This window comes from Phalacrocorax carbo, chromosome 9 (genome assembly GCF_963921805.1).
Source record: "Phalacrocorax carbo chromosome 9, bPhaCar2.1, whole genome shotgun sequence".
Taxonomy (NCBI): domain Eukaryota; kingdom Metazoa; phylum Chordata; class Aves; order Suliformes; family Phalacrocoracidae; genus Phalacrocorax; species Phalacrocorax carbo.
This window is the reverse complement of record NC_087521.1, coordinates 4,801,173-4,826,758: the sequence shown is the minus strand read 5'-3', so window position 1 is coordinate 4,826,758 and position 25,586 is coordinate 4,801,173. Positions and strand designations below refer to the sequence as shown.

Here is a 25,586-nt window from a genome sequence, read left to right as displayed (position 1 = left end):
TCAGAAGGATGAAGTTCTCCAAACCTTATGTAAAAATAAATAAGCTAATAATTTGAAGACCAGAAAAGAGAAACTCTGCCTCCTACAGAACTAATTGTTTCAGGTAAGCAGACCATTGTGCCTTAACATTTGTTCAAAAAATCCAATAAATAATCTTCTCTACATTATTTCATAATTGCCAAATAAGAAATTCTGGATCATGTAACTTTTCTGCCACTTAAAATCTATGTAACAGTGATACCTTTTGCATTAACATAATTGCTATGCAGTATACTAAATGTGACTCATTTTAATGCTATATCGATATGCCTGACCTCATAATAAATATTATGGTCCCTGGTCTTTAAATGTTGAACAGTGGTGCTTTGGTCAATGGCACATTAATAGGAGTCAACTACTTTCATGAATTGTTAATTAATTACTTTTGCTGTTTTGCACATTACACTGGTCATCAAAGAAATAACAATAGTGCCTTTTTCCACATGAGAGAAGAATAACATGTAATTGCTGAGCCAAAGCAAAGAGGTAAATCCATATTGTTTCAATTGCATGGATGCCAGTAGGAGCCTTCTTAAATATTACTTAATATTTGGATTAACATACTGGTCTGTTTTGAATTATGCCCCCCAAAAGATATTTTGGCTAAGATACAATGCCAAGAATGTTTTGTAGTATGGTGAGACAGCTGTAGAGCTGACACAAAATAAGAAAGTCAAGTTCAAGCTCTTATACTACAGGACTTTTCAATGTGAGCAGAGCTCTCTACAGTAGCTAGTCCTCTGTGCATATCTTCAAAACTTGCATTATTGAAAGTTTTATTTTCATATTTACATTTTTTTCATATTTACAGGTATGCAGACTAAAGTGTAGTAGCATTTGTTGACACTGAAGATTACTTGATAATCATAAACATGTACCATATAAATAGGAAAAAAACGTAGGCTGTGCTCCTGTATAAAAAGGACCACATTCTCTTCTTCACTGCAACCTATCTAAAGCAGTATAATTCTCTGGGTAGAGTTAGGTTATGCTGGACTAAAATTCTACAGACTGAAGACTCAGAACTATGAATCTACTTGTACTTCTAAAATGAAAAGGTTATGGAGGAAAACTACTTTAAGTACTCAGGACTTGTTAATTTAATCTTCTTAAGGAAACAACACCAAGAATATGTTCAACTATATGGGAGTCAAGAAGCATCAAAATTGAAGTCAGTCAAGTGACATTAAATACCCAGCAGTATATTTCATAGAATCATAGATTTATTTACATTGGAAAAGAGCCTTAAGATCATTGAGTCCGACCAGAAACCTGACACTGCGAAGCCCACCACTAAACCATGTCCCTAAGCACCACATCTATACATCTTTTGAATATCTCCAGGTATGGTGACTCCACCACTTCTCTGGGCAGTCTGTTCCAGTGCTTGATAACACTTTCAGTGAATAAATTTTTCCTAATGCTCAGTCTAATCCTCCCCTGGTGCAACTTGAGGCCATTTCCTCTTGCCCTATTGCTTGTTACTTGCAAAAAGAGACCAACACACACCTCACTACAACCTCCTTTCAGGTAGTTGTAAGGGGCGATAAGGTCTCCCCTCAACCTCCTTCTCTCCAGACTAAACAACCCCAGTTCCCTCAGCCACTCCCACAGGACTTGTTCTCCAGACCCTTCACCAGCTTCGTTGCCCTTCTCTGGACATGCTCCAGCACCTCAGTATCCTTCTTGTACAGAGGGGCCCAAAACTGAACACAGTATTCAAGCTGCAGACTTACCAGTGCTGAGTATAGAGGGGCAATCACTTCCCTGCTCCTGCTGGCCACACCATTCCTGATACAAGCCAGGATGCTGTTGGCCGCTTTGGCCACCTGGGCACTGCTGGCTCATGTTCAGCCAGCTGTCAACCAACACCCCCTGGTCCTTTTCCGCCTGGCAGCTCTCCAGCCACTCCTCCCCCAGCCTGTAGTGTTGCATGGGGTTGTTGTGGCTTTGTTTAACTTCAAACTTTGTTTGTGGTTGTTTAACTTCATACAATTGGCCTCAGCCCATGGATCCAGCCTGCCCAGATCCCTCTGCAGAGCCTTCCTACCCTTGAGCAGATCAACACTCCCACTCAACTTGGTGTCACCTGCAAAATTACTGAGGGTGCACTCGATCCCCTCGTCCAGATCATTGATAAAGATATTAAACAGAACTGGTCCCAGTACTGACCCCTGGGGTTGTCCCTGGGGGCCAACTGGATTTAAATCCATTCACCTCAACTCTTTGGGCCCAGCCATCCAGACAGTTTCCATTTACTTTGTTCTACTGTCCTAACATGCTTTTTTTCTGTATTAAAATTCACAGTAGAACTCATGCTATAGCTTAAGCATTTTATATTTTCCCAAATTGCTACAAGCAAATTGTTTTTAATGCCATCATAACCCTCTTCATCATCACTGATAGATAGCTAACACTTTTTTCCTCAAGATAGAATTATTAATATGTTTAATCCAAATTCAGTTACTTTTGCGCTGTTTACTCACAGTTCAGGAGACAAGATGGTTAATGACAAATCAGCTTCAGATTTAGGTGGCCTAACTGAATGCCTGAAAATTTTCCTTGTCAGTCTTTGTTGTTATATTTACCATATAAATCTTTGTGTAAAAATTGTGTTGTTTTCACGTTTCAGTGGAACATACCTGTTTGCCTCCCACCATTACCACAACACTTCCATCAGCACTTTGTATTTCAACACGGTAAGCAAACATGGCTATTCATCAGTGTTTATTCAGTGCTGCAGTAAACTATTAAATATTTTACACATTATTACAAGTATTATTACAATTTTGTTATGTATATAGTGACATAAACACAGGCATTGTTATCATTATCAACCCATTTAAGAGGACTCAAGGTTGCCTATGCAATTTTGTGTTAAATTCCTTATTTTTGTTATTTAACTATGCAAATTTAAAATGGACTAAAAATCTTTAATTAAATATATATTTTTAGAAATATAAGAAAAATAGCTCACAGGATGTGCTCAACAGGTAACTACTTGGCTAAACAGCCTCAGAATGCCCTATCTCATTCTTCCTCAGACTTGGTTAAGTGCAATCTTCCTGTGTTGAAAAATTAAAATTAAAAGATCCACTGATACTGCTGAAGCAGTAATCCCTTCCTGTTTATCTGTCAGGACTGCAACTTCTTAAGGATTTCTGAAGATCGCCAGTTTACTCATCATTCCATTTTACTACACAACTGAATTAACATCGTGGTCATACAGAATAACAACACAATTAGGTGTCCCTAAGCAACATATTTAACAGAGTAGCTACTTCCAGAGATATTACATTAATAAGTTCAGCACATACATTTCTGGCACAGTTTTTAGTCAAAACAGTCAGTGGATAATATACAACTAAATGTGTTTCTAGAAAGATTTTAGTGTCAAGAATTGGGTCAAGATGAGTTTTGAACAATGGTCCCTTTTCTCATAAACAGGACCATAACCTTTATAGGAAGTTTAGCTTTCTATGGGAACTATTTTGAAAACAATGTTAGGGCCTGGGACAGAAACACTGATCTAACAAGACTCAAATTAATTTTGATTCATTCTTCATTTTGACTGCAAACTAATGGAATATTTCTGTTCAGACTTCGAGCAAATCAGTTCACTCTGACAGAAATTTCCAGTCAACTCTAAGTTTAAGAACATTTAAACCAACCAAGATCAAGACATTTTAAAATTTTTGTAGAAATTAACTACAGTGGTCAGCGCTATTTTGTGAAAATTCATTAGTCCACTAAAATATAAGTAGCATTTTATGGTTGTTGAGTTATACTTCTGCTCAATCAGATTACATGCATTCAATGATTTTTAGAAAAAATTATGGACAAAGGGAATGTAGAATGAAAATGCATACCCTACATACAATGACTATAACGTTTTTCAGAAACTAATTTGGAAGTATCTTACTGTATCCTGTTTTTTTTAAGCTAGGAAACGAGACACATCAGACACAGTGAAGAAAGAAAATCTATTCCACTAAGCAACACACTATCCAATCACAGCACATCTGCGTTTCTTCTGTGAAGACAAGGATGCACAGATGTTTTTTAATATCCATAAACCAATATGCTAACTATAAAAACAAAGGAACACGTACAATATACTGCCAGTAATTTTATTAATCTAAGGTAAAAACAAAGATGAAAACAGAATTAATCGGTTTCTTCAGACAAACTTCTTTCTACTTATAAATCAGAGTACTAAAGAGAAATAAATACATACGTATCCTAGTGATCTAACACCCATCCCAAGCTAGCCCCATCTTGTGTCACTGCCTAAGTCATGCAAATTACACCAGAACTGCCAGTTGACTAAGATTAATGACACTGCGCCAGCTTCTTTGTTTCTCTCTGCGGCCGTTTAGTGTGAAATACTATCCAAAAACATTATCTATCCTCTATTAATCCCACAAATTTGTTCACACCATGCACATTGTTTAGGGCAATTTACAACAGGAACATACTGAGCACAATTGCATTTAATTACTTGGGTTCTAATTACATTCATTAAAGGCTAATAAAATAAATGAAACAGCTTTAAAAGCTTCTGCAAAACACATGGGTCTTGTCTCCCTCATGAAGCATACTGTAGAGGTTTGATGTGAAACATAGATTTCAACATATATGTCTGCCTATTATGCATCTGTAATATGCACAAAGACATTGAATGCATATTTATTTATTTATTTATCTATATGTAAACCATATGCACATCAATTCTGAATGATCCTGAATACTGCTGATATTTACTTATATTACTAGTCATGAAGATGCCAGGCACCCCAAACTACTTTTTAATGTGGTATGTTGAGACGGAGAAATATCAGTTTTAACATTCCAACCCAGTTCTTTTAACTGTTTCCACCTGTACTACAGAGTTATTCCCTCATTTTCTCTCATCTTATATCTGCATTATAAAAGATATAAACTGACATCAGAAAGAGAGAAAGACAGCAAGAAAGAGAAGAAGTAAAGAACAGGGAAAACCACACTACCTTATTTGGTATATAATCTTTAAAAATATTTTGTTAAGGATCATTTCTGACGTTCATCTGAGGATGTGAATTTTTTCTTAGTAGCTATTTACATTAAAAAACACATTCTGCACACTAGGCAGTCTAAATAAAACCCCCATGGTTGTTAAAAATGCAGCTTGTTAATAACACAATTTCCTAATTCTTACGTTTCTATGCTATTTCCATTGTGTTTAGAATGCAGTTTATGGCAAAAGACAGAGCCTGGAACATGCTGTTGACAACTGTGCCAGAGAGAATTCAGCACTGGGTATTTTAAAAAAGTGCTTATGGTAAGCTCCTCTCGTTACAACTATTCGTTGTTCTTGGATTTACAAGAAGATGATCTTAGTAATCAGTGAAAGAAATGAAGTTCTATTTAATTATCCTACAAACCTTATACATTGTACATGTGTGATCTTAGCTGAAGATCCAGTTTGGCATACTTGGAAGTTTAAAACTCTTACATATTCTGCATCACAGATGTAATGGTAATCAAACATGTCTGCCAACAGTTAAAAAGTATACACACTTACACACAACTTTGTTTTATGAAAAAATGCAAATAAAAAAAATATCAGCCTTGATGATTAACCTCCAAGTATTGTAGAATTTTAATAAATGTTTTTAAGTTCCATGAAACACTCAAATATTTGGTGCAGATTCTATGAAGCAAATCAGGTCCATCCAGTGCATCTTTCAGTTATAATTTAGTAAACATTCTCTGGTTAGCAATTTGTTAATTTAAAAATATTTTAACACTTTCTGGGTTTTTAGTTCATTACTGACAAAATAATTATATTTTACCATAAAATATAAAACAATTTTTCTCTTTGGAATATGTTTTACAAGAAGCATGCTGTGCTGGTACAGCACTTCAGGCAGTTTAACTGAGAGCAATAAAATAACCATGGCTGTGTGTACCACTTTAGAAAGTTCACCTTAAAATTATAGAACTTTGCCGCATATACTTCTCAAACTGTTTCTTATTATGAACACAGGATCAATTTCTTTTGCAAACTTTTAAAAAAGCAGACATTACAAAAAATCATATGAATCCCTCACTCAGATATATAAAACCCTCATTCGTGAATCAACATTTGCTTTGGAGAAGGGAGGAGGGGCACCCATCCTGCACAACAAAGCAGCAGCTCAATACAGCTGCCATCTGGCTTCCTCCTGCAGTTCACTTCCCATAGCAAACAAGATCCATAGTTTAAGGAGTGTTGGGGAAGGGAGAGGGGCTGCAGTTTTAACCTTACAGCTTTATGATGGGGCATTTTTCCACTCTATAAAAACCCCTCTTAATATAGGAGAATGGAAGGCTCAGGAAATTGTTAGTAGGATAGAAAGTCTTTCACTTCTGTGTTTCTGGTTCAGATCCACATCAACTCAGTGGTAACCAAATATAACTATCACCTAAAGGAGTTTTTAATGAAATGACTTAGCTGATCTCAGTACAATGCCTAGTGAGCATGCATCCATATCACTAAAAGCATCACCAAACATGATAAACTCTTTTCTCCTCACTGTGCAGAAATTGCTTCTCACCAGTAGCAGCAGAGAACATTTTAAATGTTAGAGCATAAACCAAACTATTTAAACTACAAGAGAAGAGAGTGTTAAAAACATGACACAGTCAGTGAGGTGTCTACCGTGTGGTACGATGTTTCTGCTTAAAAGCACAAATTTGTCAACTTTCAGGTTATGTTCCAGTGCCTACTGTTCTTACCTTTCCTTGGGGAGTAGTGATGGAAATCTGGGCAGAAAAGAATCTAACAGTTTAGCTTTGCATTTATACTGGAGCAGCTAAAGACACCAACTGATGGACATGAATTCTCTATTTTTCTTGTATGTTATGTGATAGTGTGCACTCACCCTTTTTGCTACATTTACAAAATAGCAATAGACCCAAAGATTCAGGCTGTGTAGTCTGGTGGTTCTATCAAACAAAGATGACTATCATATAAATAAATGATGAAGCAATGATAAAGGTGCTGGTTTAAGCAATAATATAAAACCTAGCAGTTTACTTGTTGCAAACAATAAGGATCCAAGTCCTTTCCCATTAAATTATCATTAATATCAATGGGAGCCCTAAAAGATTTCATTGAAATCAATGGATATTTTCCATTCCTTCAGCAGGATCTGACTTTATACACATTAATGTTGAGGTTTTGAACCTGATATAGACAGTTCACAGCATGATGAAAGACAATTTCTTTCCATATCTAAAAAGCAGCATCCAGTTTACAGTCAAAGTAAAATAAACTTAATAATCAAACATTCAGGTTGCTGGAAAGGTCAAATGCTGTTCTAATACCATACAACTAAATGGATAATAACCATTAAGACCGATCAGTGAAACACACCAACAAAATGAATACATACAACCCAAAAGCTAATGACCTCAATCCCTAGCAGCCCCTTGACCCTTATTACTACAGCTGCTGGTGTAGGAAAGGATTAAAGGGGGCTAGAAATCATTGGGTTAACATACAAGGGCTCAGAAATTTGACCTTGGTTACTTACAACATATATCCCCTACTAAAAATGAGTATACGAGGAGAATTAGAAACAGAGCTAGCAAAGGTCAGCTTGAGTGCAGATAAACTAAGAAAAAGGAGGCTTGAAAGGCAAAAAGGTTTTATTTCTCCCACAGCACTTTGTTGTAACCAAAATGGTCTATGGACAGAAGCAGGATTAGGGCAGCTGGCATTGTTGAACATGCTAGATAAACTTTTGGGCACACAAACCCTTCCTCATATCTTAAACAGAAGCAGCAGCTTTCAAAGCTAAATAAAAGAATAACTACTCACCATCAGATACGTACCACCAGGTCCATATGTCATAAGACATATGAATAACATCCTCATCATGATGACCAGAAGTCTGGACTTCCTCGCTAATTGCAATCATAAATTCAATAATCACGACTTTTTTTGACAAACTGCCTCTGAAATACTCCTATACTAAGATCCTTTCCTAGGTATTGAGATCAATACCTAGGATAGTAATCTACAAACTAAAATTATGTAAATGGCACAGAAAACCGCAGACTAACAAACTTAACTCCAAAAACCTACAGTCATCTGAAACACACACACACACACACACACACACACACAAATCAGGCATCTTCAGATGCCATTCCATTCTCTTGGAAGAAAAATCTCATGATACCATCCAAAGAACCATCAACCATCCAAAGAAAACTTTTAGTCAAAAAGTACACTTCTATAAAAAGAACATGTTTATTTGAAAGATACCTGAGCGTCACAGAGGGAATTACAGCTGTCAGATAACACTGTACTCAGTACTTGAAGAGAAAATCATTTACCAAGTATAAGCAATTCCAGAAGATGCCACTTTGAAGGTGTCTTCCAAGAACCACCTTTGCCTTCCAGCAGTCTCTAGCTTCAGAAAACTCACCATCAGAAACATCCTAGGTACACTCCAAAGACACTGAATGGATGAAGACCATATTTGAGCACAAAATGTAAAATCAAACAACATATCTCTATTATTACTGTAGTAAACAGTCTCTCAACAGAACCACCACTATCTCAATTCTACAGCTGCGCTTTCAGGAATATAATACACTTTATCCCAGTAAATTGCAATCAAAACAGCTATTATGTATGTAAAACTAAGCAAAAACTACATATCAGAGTGAACTGATGCAGTCTACAAAGGAAAAAAGTACCTATCTGTGAACACCTCTCACTAGTCACCATGTTTCTGATCTCTCATTGCTTCCTCTCCAATTGCTCACACATTATGCCCCTATGCTCAGGTAAAACCTACAAATACCTTTGAAATTTTGATAAGCAAAACTCATAACTCTACTGGGTGCCAAAAACCATGGATGCAAGAGAGTGGTTTTCTACCACATTTTAATCTCCCTTCCTACTCTCCCAGACTAACCTGTGTTTCAAATGCAACAAACAATATCTTTTTTCCCTAGAGGTAACTATCTTTGTCTTTGTCCCCTGTTCCGCCCTGCCCCATATCATCCTGTCTCTTTTACAGGCACTGACTGCTTTTTTTTTTAAAGATGGCTGAATTGATGTATGTCTGCTCTCCTTGAGCAACTGGTGTCTACTTTTATTTTGCTGCTCTTTCTGTCTCACACATGGAAGAGAGACTTGTGTGCCTGCGAGCCTAACTTTTCCAAATATTCCAACTGATCTAATAAAAGACAATACTTCTATCTACAGATCTTTTCCTGTATTTCTTTAAAGTCATGTCTGTTGACAACCAAACTAAAAACGTGAGACAATTAAAAAAGGTAAATTATGGCATAATAAAATTTCAGGTTCATTCTACATTCAGAATTCTGAAATTTGAGTAATTTTCTATATTTTAAAAGTTTTTTAAAATCATAACCAGTAAGCTTTTAAATGGTATTCCTGTACCTCTGAATCTGAATAATTAACAATGTTTAATTAATTTTTTTCTTGGGGGAAAAAAATGAGGTTTTGCCAAACATAGAATCATAGAATCGTAGAATCATAGAATCATTAAGGTTGGAAAAGACCCTTAAGATCATCGAGTCCAACTGCTAACCTATCACTGCCAAGTCCACCACTAAACCATATCCTCAAGCACCACGTCTACCCTTCTTTTAAATACCTCCAGGGATGGAGACTCAACCACCTCTCTGGGCAGCCTGTGCCAATGTTTGACAACCCTTCCGGTGAAGAAGTTTTTCCTAATGTCCAACCTAAACTTCCACTGGCACAGCTTGAGGCCGTTTCCTCTCATCCTATCGCTTGTTACTAGGGAGAAGAGACCAATCCCTGCCTCGCCACAGCCTCCTTTCAGGTAGTTGCAGAGAGCGATGAGGTCTCCCCCCTCAGCCTCCTCTTCTCCAGGCTAAACAACCCCAGCTCCCTCAGCCACTCCCACAGGACTTGTTCTCTAGACCCTTCACCAACTTCATTGCCCTTCTTTGGACACGATCCAGCACCTCGATATCCTTCTTGAACAGAGGGGCCCAAAACTGAACATAGTACTCAAGGTACGGCCTCACCAGTGCCCAGCGATCCAGCCTGTCCAGGTCCCTCTGTAGGGCCTTCCTGCCCTCCAGCAGATCGACACTTCCACCCAGCTTGGTGTCATCTGCAAACTCACTGAGGGTGCACTCAATCCCCTCATCCAGATCATCAATGAAGATATTGAACAGGACTGTCCCAACACTGAGCCCTGGGGAACACCACTCGTGACCGGCCGCCAACTGGATGTGACTCCATTCACCACCACTCTCTGGGCTTGGCCGTCCAGCCAGTTTTTAACCCAGTGCAGAGTGTATTTGTCCAAGCCGTGAGCAGCCAGCTTCTCCAGGAGAATGCTGTGGGAGACAGTGTCAAAGGCCTTACTAAAGTCCAGGTAGACAACTTCCACAACCTTCCCCTCATCCACTAAGCAGGTCACCTTATCATAGAAGGAGACCAGGTTAGTGAGGCAGGACCTCCCTTTCATAAACCCATGCTGGCTGAGCCCGATCCCCTGGTTGTCCTGCATGTGCTGCATAATGGCATTCAGGATGATCTGCTCCATGACCTTTCCCGGCACTGAGGTCAGGCTGACAGGCCTGTGTTTCCCAGAACTTCCTTCCAACCCTTCTTGTAGAGGGGCGTCACATTCGCTAGTTTCCAGTACCTGGGACCTCCCCGGTTGACCAGGACTGCTGATAAATGATGGAGAGTGGCTTGGCAAGCTCCTCTGCCAGCTCCCTCAGTATTCTTGGGTGGATCCTATCCGGCCCCGTGGACTTTTGAACATCCAGGTGAAGGAGCAGGTCGGTGACTGCCACCTCTCCAACAACCGGGACTTCATTTTGCGTACTATCTCCATCTCCCAGCACAGGGGCCTGACAGCCCTGAGGATGACCAGTCTGACTATTAAAGACTGAGGCAAAGAAAGCATTAAGTACCTCAGCCTTCTCCTCATATTTCCTGGCAAGGTTACCTTCTGCATCCAACAAAGGAGTGAGGTTCTCCCTGGCCCTCCTTTTGTCACTGATGTATTTATTACAATTTTTTCGTTATCTTTAACAGCAGTGGCCAGTTTAAGTTCCAGCTGGGCCTTCGCCTTTCTAATCTTTTCCCTGCATACCCTCACAACATCCTTGTAGTCCTCCTGAGTCACCTGCCCCTTCTTCCAAAGGCAGTAAGCTCTCCTTTTTTTCTTGAGTTCCAGCCAAAGCTCCCTATTCAGCCAAGCCAGTCTTCTCCCCTGCCTGCTCAATTTATGGCACATGGGGATGGCCTGCTCCTGCACCTTTGAGACTTCCTTCTTTAATAACATCCAGCCTTCCTGGACTCCTTCCCAAGGGACTCTGTTAACCAGACTCCTTAACAATCCAAAGTCTGCCCTTCTGAAGTCCAGGGTAGTGGTTTTGCTGACCCTCTTCCTTACTTCTCCAAGAATTGAAAACTATCATGTCATGGTCGCTGAGCCCAAGACAGCCTCCAACCACCACATCACACACCAGGCCTTCTCTGTTCATAAAGAGCAGGTCCAGCAGGGCACCTCCCCTGGTTGGCTCACTTATCAGCTGCGTCAGGAAGTTATTATTCACTGAACAGGAATGAAGAGAAAAACTCTGCTAAAGAGGAGTTCAGGATTCATGCACAACGGAGAGCTTCAAAACAGGACAAGCATGGGAAGAAGACCCAAGGTGTATTTTCTGTTTTTTTCATTATGAGTTTCTTGCACAAAGCAAACCAAATACTACGAAAGAAGTAAACAGTAATCAATCATGGGCCCCAAGAACTTAAAATAAAATGAGAAAGGGATAAGAACAGTTAGTTGATCAAACAACAGGGATTAGATTGCGTGGAGGGCCACTGAAGAGTCATGCAACTTTGAGTAGCTCTCTATGCTTTACCTAGGAAAACATTTAGATTGTACCTAACTGTTTGTGGTATTTACGAAAGACTGTTGAGTGGCATTTACCTACTGAAATAGGGAGAAAAAGGCTGAAACAAAAGAACACACGGGTAGCAATTAAGAAATCAAGGTGTGTCCCACTAACCCAGATTTGAAAGTCTAGTCTCAAAGTAACTTAGGTAATGACATCATACAAATATTTAAATAAATGTACGGAACTTTATATGAGAAACTATCTAGGTTCGTTCTCTGTTGCATGTACTCCTAAGGCAGCTCCGATCTCTTATTCATTTTATGGGTAGAAACATAATTTTTCAGTTCACATTTAATAATGGCCCAGTTTATGATAATTTGTTCTTTTCATAACTGCCATTTACTTCATACAGGACTTTTCCCTGCCATGTGGTTCATCGCCCACTCGTGTTTTCATAGGTAACTATTGTACCACCTCCCAGTCTTTGTTTTACTATACTAAGCAATCTAAGCTCTTAAATTTCCTTGAGGCTGTACCTTACTCTGTTGAGCTGCATCCACTTCAGTTGAACTCATCTTTATTGGAAGCAGATAACCAGAAAAGCACTGCAGTATTCCAGGTGATGTTCAGACATACCAAGCTCTTGTACAATGGAATTAATACTTACCTGTCTTTACTATAAATACATCAGATCCACAAGAACCTCCAGGTCTTTATATGTTTACAGTCAAAAATATTCAAAAATAGTCTAAATTCCTTGAAAAATTTTATAGTAGAAATTCTTATTATTTTCACCTCATATTACAGATTTTCATCCCATTTTGTATTACCACATGCTTCAAGGTCACCCAGCAGCAAGGTATTTTTGCATGAAAGCCTATCTTTCATCTGTTCTAACACCTACTACTTTGTTTTTATCATGTATTTTTTTGTGCCAGTATCATTAATGAAAATATTAAATGAGATAGCCCCCTGAAATATTCCTTGAAAAATATTATTCCTGCATCTGATATTTTCCTTTTCAATAACATCTATGGTCTCCTTAGACATTTCTTAATCTTAATTTATAAATGCCTTCATTACATTACAAATTAAGTTTCAGAACAATATAATAGCTTACAAATTTAGTTACATTACACTGAAAAAAATGTTAGCCATCACAATCGTGCAACTGGATTAATAATTTTTTCTAATTCAAGTAAGAATCTAACTTGGTAAAAGGCCTAAAAGATTTACAGTCACAAAGATGTTTTTAAAGTAATAAATAAGAACAAAAGTAGGAATGAAATATTATACTGCTGTATCAGTAACACAATGTACATTGAAAGTCAGATAACTTGAAACCTTAAGTATCAAGTTTAAAAGCCCTACTAGGTAGCTTTTGGATCATTGACTTGTTGGACCAAATCCCATAGATGTGTTTGGACCAATTCCCATGGGCTGTTAGAATAAAGTCAGAGCCTCCACACTTAATCACACAGAACAATGGCACAGGTCTCATTTTTTCATTTCATATTAATTCCACAGTGAAGGCACAAAAATTAAGAGCTAACTAGCTGTTACTGGATGAATCAGTATTGAAATATACTAAAATGCACAGTTATTCATTTTACTGTTGATTAAACCAAAAGGCTTGAAGGAAAGAAAGAAGCACACAGATATTTCTTCCATAGCTTATTTTTGTTTCTACTGATGCATGGCTAAAAAGTGTGACAACAGGTAAAAAACATATATTTTCTCCTCATCTCTCCTTCTCCACTACAGCCAGAGAAGTTCCTTGCCATTTCCAAGCTGTCTCACTATTTAACAGTTTTGTAGCTTTATATCAATTTCAAGCAAGTTGAAAGTTTAACCCTTTGGATCTTATGTGACACCAAAATATAGTTAATAAGAATTTGTTTTAAAGTCACCATAATAACACAATAAGACAGCTGCAGCTGCACCCCAAAATTGTACTGGAATAACCCTCCACACTTAGTAACTTGTAAATCTTCTATTAAATGGAGCATAATATGCTGCTTGTCCTTAATGGACTAGAAAATACATTAATAGTATATACATTTCGCAGTGCTGAAGTTATAAAATATAGCATGACTGTACTCAGTAATGGTGAATACTGTTCTATAAGCAGCATGCAAATGCATTACTTTGAAGCTGGTTTACAGATACCCATATCTGTTAAGATATAGCTTGGCTGCAAATCCATTAATTTAAACCAGACTGTAGCACACCTGTGATGTCCTACAAGCACTAATTGATAAGATTTCCCAATTATAAACTTAATTCTTACGAATGCAGTAAATAAAGATGTGGAAGTGGACGAGATCTCATTTTGGATAAGACTCTGGTCCTTGTTAAAATGTTATTATTTCAGAGCTGGTTATATGTAATCATTCATATAACAATAACAGATGTCTTATTTGTGCATTCCTTTCTCTCTGCCTTTCAGCTATGGTTTTACAACTTGTAAAGGATTAGAAAAAAATTGCTAAAGGATTTACAAGAGATTTCTGCAGTATTATTTAGAAGGCAAGTGTATTATTGCTTTTACAAACTCATCAACTAACATAACTCTCATTCGAAGGACTATATTCTGTTTTACTTTCCTAGCCTGTGAAATTATTGATTTCGGGCTAAGTTTATCAGTAAAGATTACTACATGTGATTAGGTGACAGATAAGTGGTAGTGCTAACCATGAGGATACTGTGTAAGTACACTTCCACTTGCAAATAAATGCATATAAGCTACAGCATTATATTCTCCTAAGGTTTGTATGAATCATGCTTTGATTAGCGATTCTATAAATAGTTTAAATTAGCAGGGATTGATCTGAAGCAGTTTCCTTTTCATTGTTCTGTCCTTCACTTCAATAAACAGGAAGATTATAATTACTACTTAAAACTTCTTTAACCAACATTCTTCTCTGTGGCATTTCACTGTCAAGAACAATGACTGGAACAGGATTAAACAAACAACCAAAAATATGCAAAATTTGGATTTGCATCTTTTCGCTAAAAAAAAGGTTTTCTTTTTTCCCAGTGTGCTACCATTTTTCCCCTCCCAATTTTTTTCAGTTTTGAAATAAAAGCTCCATTAGGCTAACCTGTACAGTTTCACCACTATATATAGAAACTGTGGAAAAGAAGAACTCAATTTTGCATTTTTTTTTTCCATAAAACCTTAAACAAACCTAAGTTTTGGCATGGGGGTTAATGTCAGGACTCAGGGAAGGGTTAACTCTTCAAAGGTATTCATAGAAAAGCCTTGTGGCACATAAAAGACACATCATGCACACCTGTAACCTAATAGAATAAATTTTCCCATGAATTATTGGCCTGAATTGTTGCTAGAACTAGGGAACAGTTCTAAAGTTCTGCAGCTCCCCAGACGAGCAGCCTGAAATAGCTAAACAAAATGTTAAAGCTCTAGCATTTAAAAATGAATCATGCATTTTACAAATAGTCATTCCAGGAATTTTAACCTTTGCCACAAATACTTACCATTATCTTCACTGGAAACTTTGTTCTTCTGAGGACTGCATAATCAAATTCTTAAGCTATTTACATAGTCAGTTGCAGTTTACAAAATCAAATTTCACCCAAAAAGCTTTGAGAGGTTGTTCTCCAATTATTTTTGATGAAAGCTGTATAATCTCCATTCCCTTTCAATGACTAACTCACATTTATGTCTATGCAGATGGGTACGGAAATCACGAATCCACTGTCTGAGGCAGTTATAGGAAGCCACATATCCAAGCTTGTTGTATAAGCCCTGCAAAGCAGAAGAGAACACTGATTAACATACAACCACACTAACACAGCAATCTGGTTTCTGGACCTGAGCTGGACTCACATTGACCAGCTTAAAGCACAGAAAGAGCAGCTCGCATCCATTTGTATCACTTGGTACAGATGTACACTTTAGATATATCTATATGTTGTCCATGAGTGTAGTGCAGAAATATTCAAGTGTATTCTGAACAAATTTGGGGGGTCTTGGAAATCACCTATCTTGCCTACAGCAATCGGCTATATTGAAAAGTACAGAGTACATGTACAGCATTAGTTATATCTGTTCTACTATCTAACGTATGACTACTAACTCTGTGCCATAGCAGACCAGGTCTATAAGCTGTCCAGTATAAAGAAAGTTCAATTCAGCCTATTACACAGACATTTAAAAAAATTCCTACTGATGCAAATTCTGAATTTTACTTAGATGTGGTAAATCAAAGGCACATAAGAAATTAGTCAGTTCTGATCTTTAGAAGTTAGGCCTAGGTGGTATACCAAATGTAAACATTGGAAGAAAAAATATAATGCTTAAAAACAGCTTAAAGATAAGGGTGGTCATGTATAGACAGTATGCAACACTTGACAAGAAAGGCAAGCATTCTATTCACTGACATATACATCTTTCTCTGACATCTCTAGTAACAGGCAAAGAAGGACAAAAAAGACCAGTTCTGGGAGTCAGCAGCTGCAATTATATGATGACCATATACAGCATTACTCAGAACCCAGATCAAAACTCAAGTTGTTTAAAGATTGGAAAAAGACTTTATGAGGACATACATCACACACTGAAAGGCTTTGTTTTCCTCTATTATCATTTATTTATTTATTGTCTGCAGGCAATGGGCAAATCACTGCCTGAAGTACACTGATGTATAAAAAATAATTAGTTTCATGGTAGAAAGAAGTTAATCTTTTTACGGTTATTTGGCAACACTGAAACTGGCGCAGTTTCCACAAGATACAGGAAAGATTTCTATGCCACCACTGCATTTCTATAACAGTTCCCAATGCAGAGAAAATGTTATGGTCATTCCCCTACACACAGGGTACTCTCTGGCTACTCTTCTAATCATAAGACCTACCAGCCACAATGCAAGCAGCACTTGCCTGGCAACTACTTACAGCCAAACTACCATTAGGCCTACATTTTCCTCCTTAAACAACTACATTGCCAGTTCCATCAGCATGGAAAAAGAAATATCTTATTTTGCCTCCATATATTTATGAAGAATGTCTAGATAATTATAGCTTCACTAACTTGTTGCTGCACCGGTATCACTGATTAACCATAACTTGCAGGACTACAAAGTAATGAGTCTTGAAGTTGCAAAATATGTGATGAAAGAACATAATTCAAAATTTTAAATTAAGTTCTTCCTCAGTTGAATGTTGTTGTATACAGCCAGAAAACCTGCCTGACATGAATTACTAAGTAACACATCTATCCAAGAGCACATCAGTAGAAAAAAAACAGGCTTTGAAATTCCCAGCATCCAAGGACAAAGAGCTAGATCTAAAATACTGTCCTATTAGTTGTAAGGACTTGCTTACACTAAGTGGGCTTAAACAAAATGCACTTACCTGATTTTTACTAAAACCATCTCTCTTTCATCATTCAAAATTCACAGAATCACAGGATTGTTTAGAACCTCATGAGATCACCTAGTGCAACTTGCCCCTGCTCAAGCAGGTCAAAGCCAGCTGTCCAGTATTGTGTCTGTTCAGCTTTTTAATATCTCCACAGAAGGAGATTCCACAACCTCTCTGGGCAACCTGTTCCAGTGTTTGATCACATTCATAGTGAAAAATAGTCTTTTGTGGTCAGATGGAAATTCAAGTGTTTTAATTTGTGCCCATTGCCCCATCTTGTCAGGGGCACTACTGAGAACAATCTGGCTCCCTCTTGTTCATTTTCTCCCGTCATGTATTTATACACATTGGTAAGATCCCCCCTGAGATATCTTTTCTCCAAGGGGAAGAGTCCTAGGTCTCTCAGCATCTTCTCATATAAAGATACTCCAGTCCCTTAATCATTTTTGCAGCCCTACTCGGCACTTGCTCCAGTAAGTCCATATCTTTTTTGTACTGGGGAGCCCAGAACTACAAACAGTACTCCAGATGCAGCCTCACCAGTGCTGAACAAAGAGGAAAAATCACCTCACTCAACCTGCTGATAATGCTCTTCCTAATGCAGCCCAAGATACTATTGGCCATTTTTGCCATAAGGGCGCATCACTGGCTCATAGTTAGCTTGTTGTACACCAGGACCCCAACATCCTTCTCAGCAAAGCTGCTTTCAAGACTCCTGGATCCCAGCATGCACTGGTGCCTGAGGATATTCCTCCTAAGATGTAGGATTGTACATTTCCCTTTGTTGAACTCCATGAGAAATTCAATTACTTTAAATTACATTTAGTAATACAGAGGCAGCATAGGAATGATCAGCTGGACCACTAGAGTCCAACCTCTACAAAAGTTCAAAAAATTGTACATAAGCAACTTTGTTTCCAGTTAGATTAACTTCAAAGTTATATAGCAAGACAGCTTAAATATTCTTTCTTAGCACATGAATTAATGCAACGGTTGTCTAAAAAGACACCTTAGCACAAGTAAATATTCATAGTAAAATTCACCACAAAATGTTTGGAATGGTTAACATCCATGGCTCAACTCCCTTTGGTCACTGCTCATACGGGTCTCTAAGTGGAAACATCAAGGCAGGTTGAAATAAGAAAAGACAAGACGCAGGGGACTCCGTGACTATTAACCCTCCTCCCTCTCCTGTGATCCACAAAACAAACAGGGCATTATCACTTCTATCTTGTAAGGTACCTTTACTAAACTGGTCTAGAAAATGGAAAGGATCACTCCACCACTTCTGTCCTCTTCATCTGCCTCAGCTAGTTTCCCAGACACCAGAAGTTGCATGGGACACTTGTCTTGGGTTCTTTCTGATATCCTTCTTCTGACAGGCTTAATTTTTAATTTTACACACTTTCTCCTGTTTAATTAACTTCCTCCTTTTGCCAAAGAGCATCACGTAGTTACACAGCACAGTACTGTGAGGATGTGACTAGAGAGAGAACTAAAAGCAATGTTTTAAGCACCATTGTGGTAAAATAATGAGATGAGATATATATTAATATTTAACATTTCAAATGTTTTTCAATTGTTTTAAAAAAATTATTTAAAATAATACAAATGGCAAGCAATAACTAGACAAATAACTAGGATAAAATTTTAGTTGCTTAATGATATTACAGGGTTTTGTTGGTACATTGTTGAGGTTGGTACCCTTTTATTTTCACAAAAAATCCAGAGAGCTTTGTAACATCCATCTACGTGTAAATGACAATTTCATGCTTTACTATTTATGTACTTATTCCTAAAGCCTCATAGAATAAATCTTTCACAAATACACTCTTTAATATATATTTCCAACTTGTTTATCTCCTACTCTATGATAGTTCCTGACTCTGCTCTCTGGAAACATCCACAACTCTTGTACATAGAATATTTAGCACTGGCTACAAGAGAAAATGGTTAAAGAGGCCTTTGAAGGACATCAGCAACACGTTTAGTGTTTAGATCCTTAATGACCTTCATCTGTTTAACTTCTCAAAGAACAGTTTAAGAGGTGACCTGAGCAGCAACGCTGATTTTAAATTGATATATCTAGCAAAGAACCTACCAAAATCAGGAAACCAAGCTATAGCAAAACTAAGTGATAAAAAAAAGCTAAACAAGTTCACATCAAGCTACTTACAGTTGACAGTGAAAGTAATTAACCACAAAGGATTTACTAACAGTCTGATAATTTTAAATCAAGATTTAGATATTTTTTGGTTACAATTTTGTTTTTAAAAGATGTCCTCTAATTCAATCACAGGTGCTGAATTATAAGCAACAATTAATTAATAAAAGACCTACAATATACACCATGCAGGAAATCAGGCTAAATTATCATAGTGGCTTTCCTTCTGACCTCAAATCAGACAGAACACATAAATTTATTAGCAAATTAGAATATATTTTAAACTCATTTTGAACACGACTACCTAGTAGAAAAGTAAGAGTTAGGCTTTATACATCTAACACAAATACTATAAAATATATTGTTAACAATATTAGTACACTATATATGGAAAGAGTAAACACATTTTCAAAACTTACTTTTTTCTTAAATGGCATCATCTAGCAAGCTATTTTACTGCTTTGAGCAGTCTTATCAACTTGCCATGAAAGACACTAAGTATACTAAAGCTACACAACAGTCTACATTTTAACTTAACCCTTGGGGACTACTTAACCTCTTGTATTACTTTTTCCAGACCAAAGCAACAGTAAGGATAACCAAGAGATGATATATATGTCATAACTATGTAAAGGTCAACAAGGTTTAAACATGTTGGGTTCTACTCATAAATATTTGACTAATAGGCGTGCATTTTTCATCTTTAAACCCTAAGATTGGCACCTGGGTAGGCAGCAAATTTTTCTGACTGAACATGTAAAATACATCGTCCCTGAGTTTAATTTCTCCAGATATATGCCTGAATGCCAATGTCAAATATCAAGGACTGGTAATAATTCTTCTCTTACCATTTTTTTCATTATAAAGGTAGCTTACTATGTCAGTATGAGTTGTACAATGTGCCCAATTCAGAACTTGCTTACATCACTTGGACTCCAATTAAATGATTTTGGATTCACAGTAGAGTACTTTGGAACCTGCTCCTACACATCTCTTATTACTAACCAAGTGGCGGCTCCATTTGGTTTACAGGACAGAAAGGGCAAACTAGTTTTACTACAGGGGAACAGGTTACCTAGTTCAGGACTGCCTAAGTGTAGGCAACCTACATTGCCCCTTTGGATATCTTTGAAGCAACCGGTTCTAGTGTTATTGTACACATTTGCATAATGCAAATACACTCAAAACCTTCCCTCCTTGAAAAATAAAATAAAATAAAGCACTATTAACCTAGGAAAATGCTTTTTTCCTTTTTATAATTGCAATGAAAATGGATTCGATGTGCAAAGAAGTCATTAATGGCTACTACTCTCTGGAATTACATACTTTTATATTTCACATATTTAGCGGCTCAAATAATCCACCTGTATCATCTTCTCTCTTGATTCTTGAACTGAAAAACACCAGGTCTGTACAGGTAGCCACATGATTCCAGAGAGAATGTCATCATATAAATCATTAATATTTTCCTTCCTAAAAAAGCGGGAGGTGGGGGGAGCCTAGACAAAAATTTCATACATTTATGTGTTTTCCAGGCTGTTGGATAAGGCAGGGTTTTTTTCCCCCAAAATTGGTATGGCTTGAGTTAGATTTAAAATCAGTTCCCAGAGGAGTCTGATAAATGGATTAAAGTGAAACATAAATTCCTTATGTCACCCAGTCCCTTAAACCTTGATGTCAGTAACATGCCTAATCATTCCATTATTATAAATGTCAAATATGTTTTACATGTGTTAGAGTAAATGGGTATCAGAAAAAAATGGAAGATTCAAGAAACTGTAATGCTATTACAAACTTCCATGCAAAAATATCGAAAATATTAGTGTTCACCCATTAGTATTTTGGATTCTTATTTTCTTACAATTTGTGCACTGAATCCCCTACTATGAGACACAGACCAGTTATCTGTTGTGCTACACATACTTTGCTTTCCCTTAATGGTGCTGCTTCTGTGAGCTAGTATATGAAACTGAGGAGTGTATAAAGGCAGAATACAATCTCACAGTGTGAATTTTTTTCAGCAGTTAATTTAAGAAATTGTACACAGGAATCCTGCCTAGAAAATATGAGAAGTTATATTCTACTCAGTGAAATGAAATGCCTCAGCTGAAGTAGTGTTTGCACTGGATTTTAAGAAAAATGTTGCAAAGCATAGAGAGCAAAAAAATGACAACTCTTTCAGAAAAAAGACTTACAAGAGAGGACTGAAAGAACTGGGCTTTAATACACTATCAAATAAAAATGGAAGAAGTGGCTCAGCATTACAATAATCCTGAAACAAGTAAAAAAGCCAGTAATTTATCATCCTCCCCTTGCTTCAAAGTACACAGAGTAAAGTAAGTGGTTTCACTTGCAATCCATGGGCTTGGAATTAAACATTAGAAACAAGCTGTCCTAGTTCAAGTGAAGTAAAATACTGGAACATGTTACCAATGGAGACTATGAAAACCTCATTACGGAAGTCTACAACAATAAATTAGAAATATTTCAGTATGAGACAGTGCAGTTATATTTGATACTATCAAATATCTGATCTGGTTGACTACATGATCTCCTGAGGTTAGCTGCACTCTACATTTCTATGATTCTGTGGCAACAGTCCTTCAAAGAATATTACAATTCTTTTTAATGCTGAAAATACTTGACATGTAATGAGAGGTAAGAATCCTTGGGCAATAAAGTATTAAGCATTTTAGAAGAAAAACAGTGAAAGAAACCTCAGCTATTCAATATAACTCAGTTTAAAGTAGCAATACAAAATTCACTACTAAGAGAAAAAAATGACCCTTAATCTACTACTTTGTCCCTCCCCAAAGCTTATCTGATCTAAAATAATCCAAAATTCCCTAAAAATTGTTATATGCTTAAAAGTTCCAGACTACACTTAATAAGGTCCTAATTTTCAGGTTGGCTAATCATACACAGCTCCCATTGAAGTCAAACAGCATTGGTGAATCACCACAAGCTATATAAGCAAACCTTTGCTGTTTTATTTCCTGTGTGTGGGAGTAAGAGGAAGTGGACAGAAAAAAAGACCCAAACTACTACAACAGCACATGATTCTACAAATTTAAGTTTCTGTTACCAGTTGTTAGGCACTGGATACATCATCAGGTCAGGGAGTTAACACTAATCTGTTATCTCTTTCACAATTCATGCTTAGGCAGAATTTGTTACTCTTTCAGAGTTTTGTTGGAAAGCAATGAAGCACAATACTGGAGCTAGTTTTAACCTTGCAAAATATTTACCTTTCTATCTGAAATACTACTGGCTAGAAGAGAAACGGACAAGCTACTTAGCTACTCTGAGGTACAATGTTTCCAACAAGTTAATAAAAACAAGCTGGGCAATTCAGCAGAGTCCCGCTGTCTCACAATAATGCTACTGAAATACATCGCAAAGTTACAAAAGTTACAACTTTTGCTGATTAGCAACAATAAAAGTAAATACTGAAAAAATACAATCTATCACAAAGTGTACTTTCTCTTTCACTAGAATAGTTGTATTTTAAGGGCTCAGGTTGGTTTTAATATATTTACACATTGCAACACTACTGTTACAAGTTTTCAGCTGGATCAGCTGATCTGACCACTATGCACACAATCAGCAGTAGCAGTAATACAAGGGCACAGGTATTACTCTGAAACTGGCCGGAGTAGATTGGGATGATCTCTCTAGCCAGCAGCTTATGGCACCTTTGTAATTGAAGTAGATGACTGGCACAGAATAATGTGCATGTTGTGTCAAAAAAAAGCCGCATGGAAAGAAAATTCTATCAAATGACTTTTAGGCTTACATAAAAAGTCCGCAACAGAGGCAAGGAGAGAATGCATATTTCCTGGGCAGCAGTCAAATTATCTTTATACTTAAATTTCTTCTATAGTTCCTGCTTAATTCACCCAGTACATATCCCAAATTCTGTAACTAATGAGGCAGAGGTCCTAGAGAAAACAACCTAATTCATTGCACAACTACAGGGTTCTCTCTGTACAGTGAATGAAGCTGAAATCCCTTGAGGAAAAGGCATTATGCAGTAGTTAGCAATATTTTAACACATACAGACAAAGAGGGCAAATTAAGTTTGAATAATTGAATTTGAAACCAGAAAGCTATTTTCATATAGGTTTCTGTATCTGACTACTGAGAGCTTAAAAAGGCAAATCCAAACTCCAGGAATTTCATAGTGAGAACTACAGTAGAGTCAAGTGGCAGGGTAAGAACACTTAGGGCATCTTATCATTGCAGTTATAGAAATTGATTTTTAAATAACTCATCATTTTCAAAAATCTTTTACAGCTTGTTACAGAAACTACATAAACATGCAGCTTAGAATCATAAAAGAGGCCCAAGTCCATTAAAATTGATAGACTTTCAATTGACCATAGATCAGGACCCACGCATATAAAGCATTGTTTTCAAAACACTGTATGATTTTTTTTTTTATTATTAATTTTTAAATTACTTCAACAAGCAATGAGTATTTTAAAGAAAGATATACTGGGTATACTAATAGTACAGAAAACTATATTAATTTGCTTCAATGACTTCTGTTTTTATGAGGAACAAATCTGAAGACACAGAAGGAAAACAATGCCTGGCTGCCTTTTTTAATTGGTATTCTGCTATGTATAATAATTCTATTGCTGTCATGTTCTCCACACTGTTGTGGTATAAAGCAATCCCATGAATAGTTTTAGGGGAAAAAACCAGAAACTTATGTTGACTTATCATCTTGTGAATTGGCAAAACAGTTAATGTTTAACATTGATGTATAGACCAACTGTTCTTTTTTTTTAATTGTTTGTTTAATACATACTGAAAATATCATGGTTTGTTTCACAACACAATCACTTTCAAAAAGTACATTAAATCCTATGGATATAAATTAGATCATAAACTGAGGGTTCTCCTTGTTTATGAGGTAACAACTGTATCCTGTGGAGGTGTTTATTAGACCTGTTACAGATACAGTTGCTACCAAGTTAAGTGGAAGCACGCTCACGTTTTTCTTACAATACAAAAATATCAAATAAAAAGAGCTGAATTTTACAAAAAAAAAAAATAAATCACACAGGATATGTCAGAAGACTAAAAAATACTTGTAGAAACATGCACCAAACTGAATGAAGTGGGAATATTACAAGCATTAGGAAATTGTAACGAACACTCCAACCAGTTGTAAATGAGATACCAGTCTTACTGTAGTCCCCAACACTAACATTTACAATCATTAGATTGGAAAATATGCATGACTGCTAGGAGTCCTTGCATTAATTTTGTTACGGAAAGCAACATGGAGGTTGTGTCTATGAAGAAATGGGGTGGTAAAAGTAAAAAGATCAAAATTTGCCCTTTGTGGATGAATTGATTCCTCACAATATCATGCTACAATTACCTACTCTCAAAACACAGTGGTTTTAAGCTCTGTGGAGAATAATGAATGGTGTTTTAACTCTGAACTTAGCTGTAAATCCCACTATGCAATCATCTGCTTAAGGTAATGGGAGACACCTACTAATATCACAGTTAAACTGTCAACTCACACAAAATAAAAAACAAACCAAGGGTTCATTACCTACTGTCCTACACCAACTGTGGCCAAGACTACCTGCAAGGAATGACAGTCATTACTGGAAGTTCTCTGCCAGGTGTTTTCACTTTGTCTCCCTGCCTTTATTTTCCCCCTATAGCTTACACGTCCTCTTCCTTTTTTCACCCTCATTTGTTATTCCCAATTGTTTGGTTTTTTCCTATAATTTCTGTCTCTTTAGTCCTCTGTCCTTCTTGGAAGGAAACTTAGTTTATACAATAGATGGACTGGAGCCCAACTCCAAGGCAAAAATCAAGAGCAGCTGCCACAGGCAGATACCAAGGAAACAATATAAGAACAAAGCAAGCACGTAGTTACCTCCTGAGAATGCTCCCCAGCACCCAACCATTTGCAGCTCTCAAACTCCCTGAGCCAAAGATAAATTTAAAATTTTCATGCTTTATTTTTTCTTATGTATTTTATCCAGTTGCTTATTGAATTTATGCAAATTTCTACCATCTACAACATCTTGCAATATAGATGCCCACAGCCTAATTACTAATGGTC

At 37.0% G+C, this 25,586-nt stretch overlaps 1 long non-coding RNA gene across 1 annotated transcript in view; it reads right to left on the bottom strand.

Annotated features, from left to right (window-relative positions):
* The window catches only part of LOC135314931 (uncharacterized), a 32,044-nt gene that overhangs the window by 5,709 nt on the left and 749 nt on the right, over nucleotides 1-25,586 (bottom strand). Inside the window, exon 2 of the long non-coding RNA XR_010374352.1 lies at nucleotides 15,619-15,709. This is a non-coding gene — a long non-coding RNA (uncharacterized LOC135314931). The remainder of the gene's footprint in view (nucleotides 1-15,618; nucleotides 15,710-25,586) is intronic.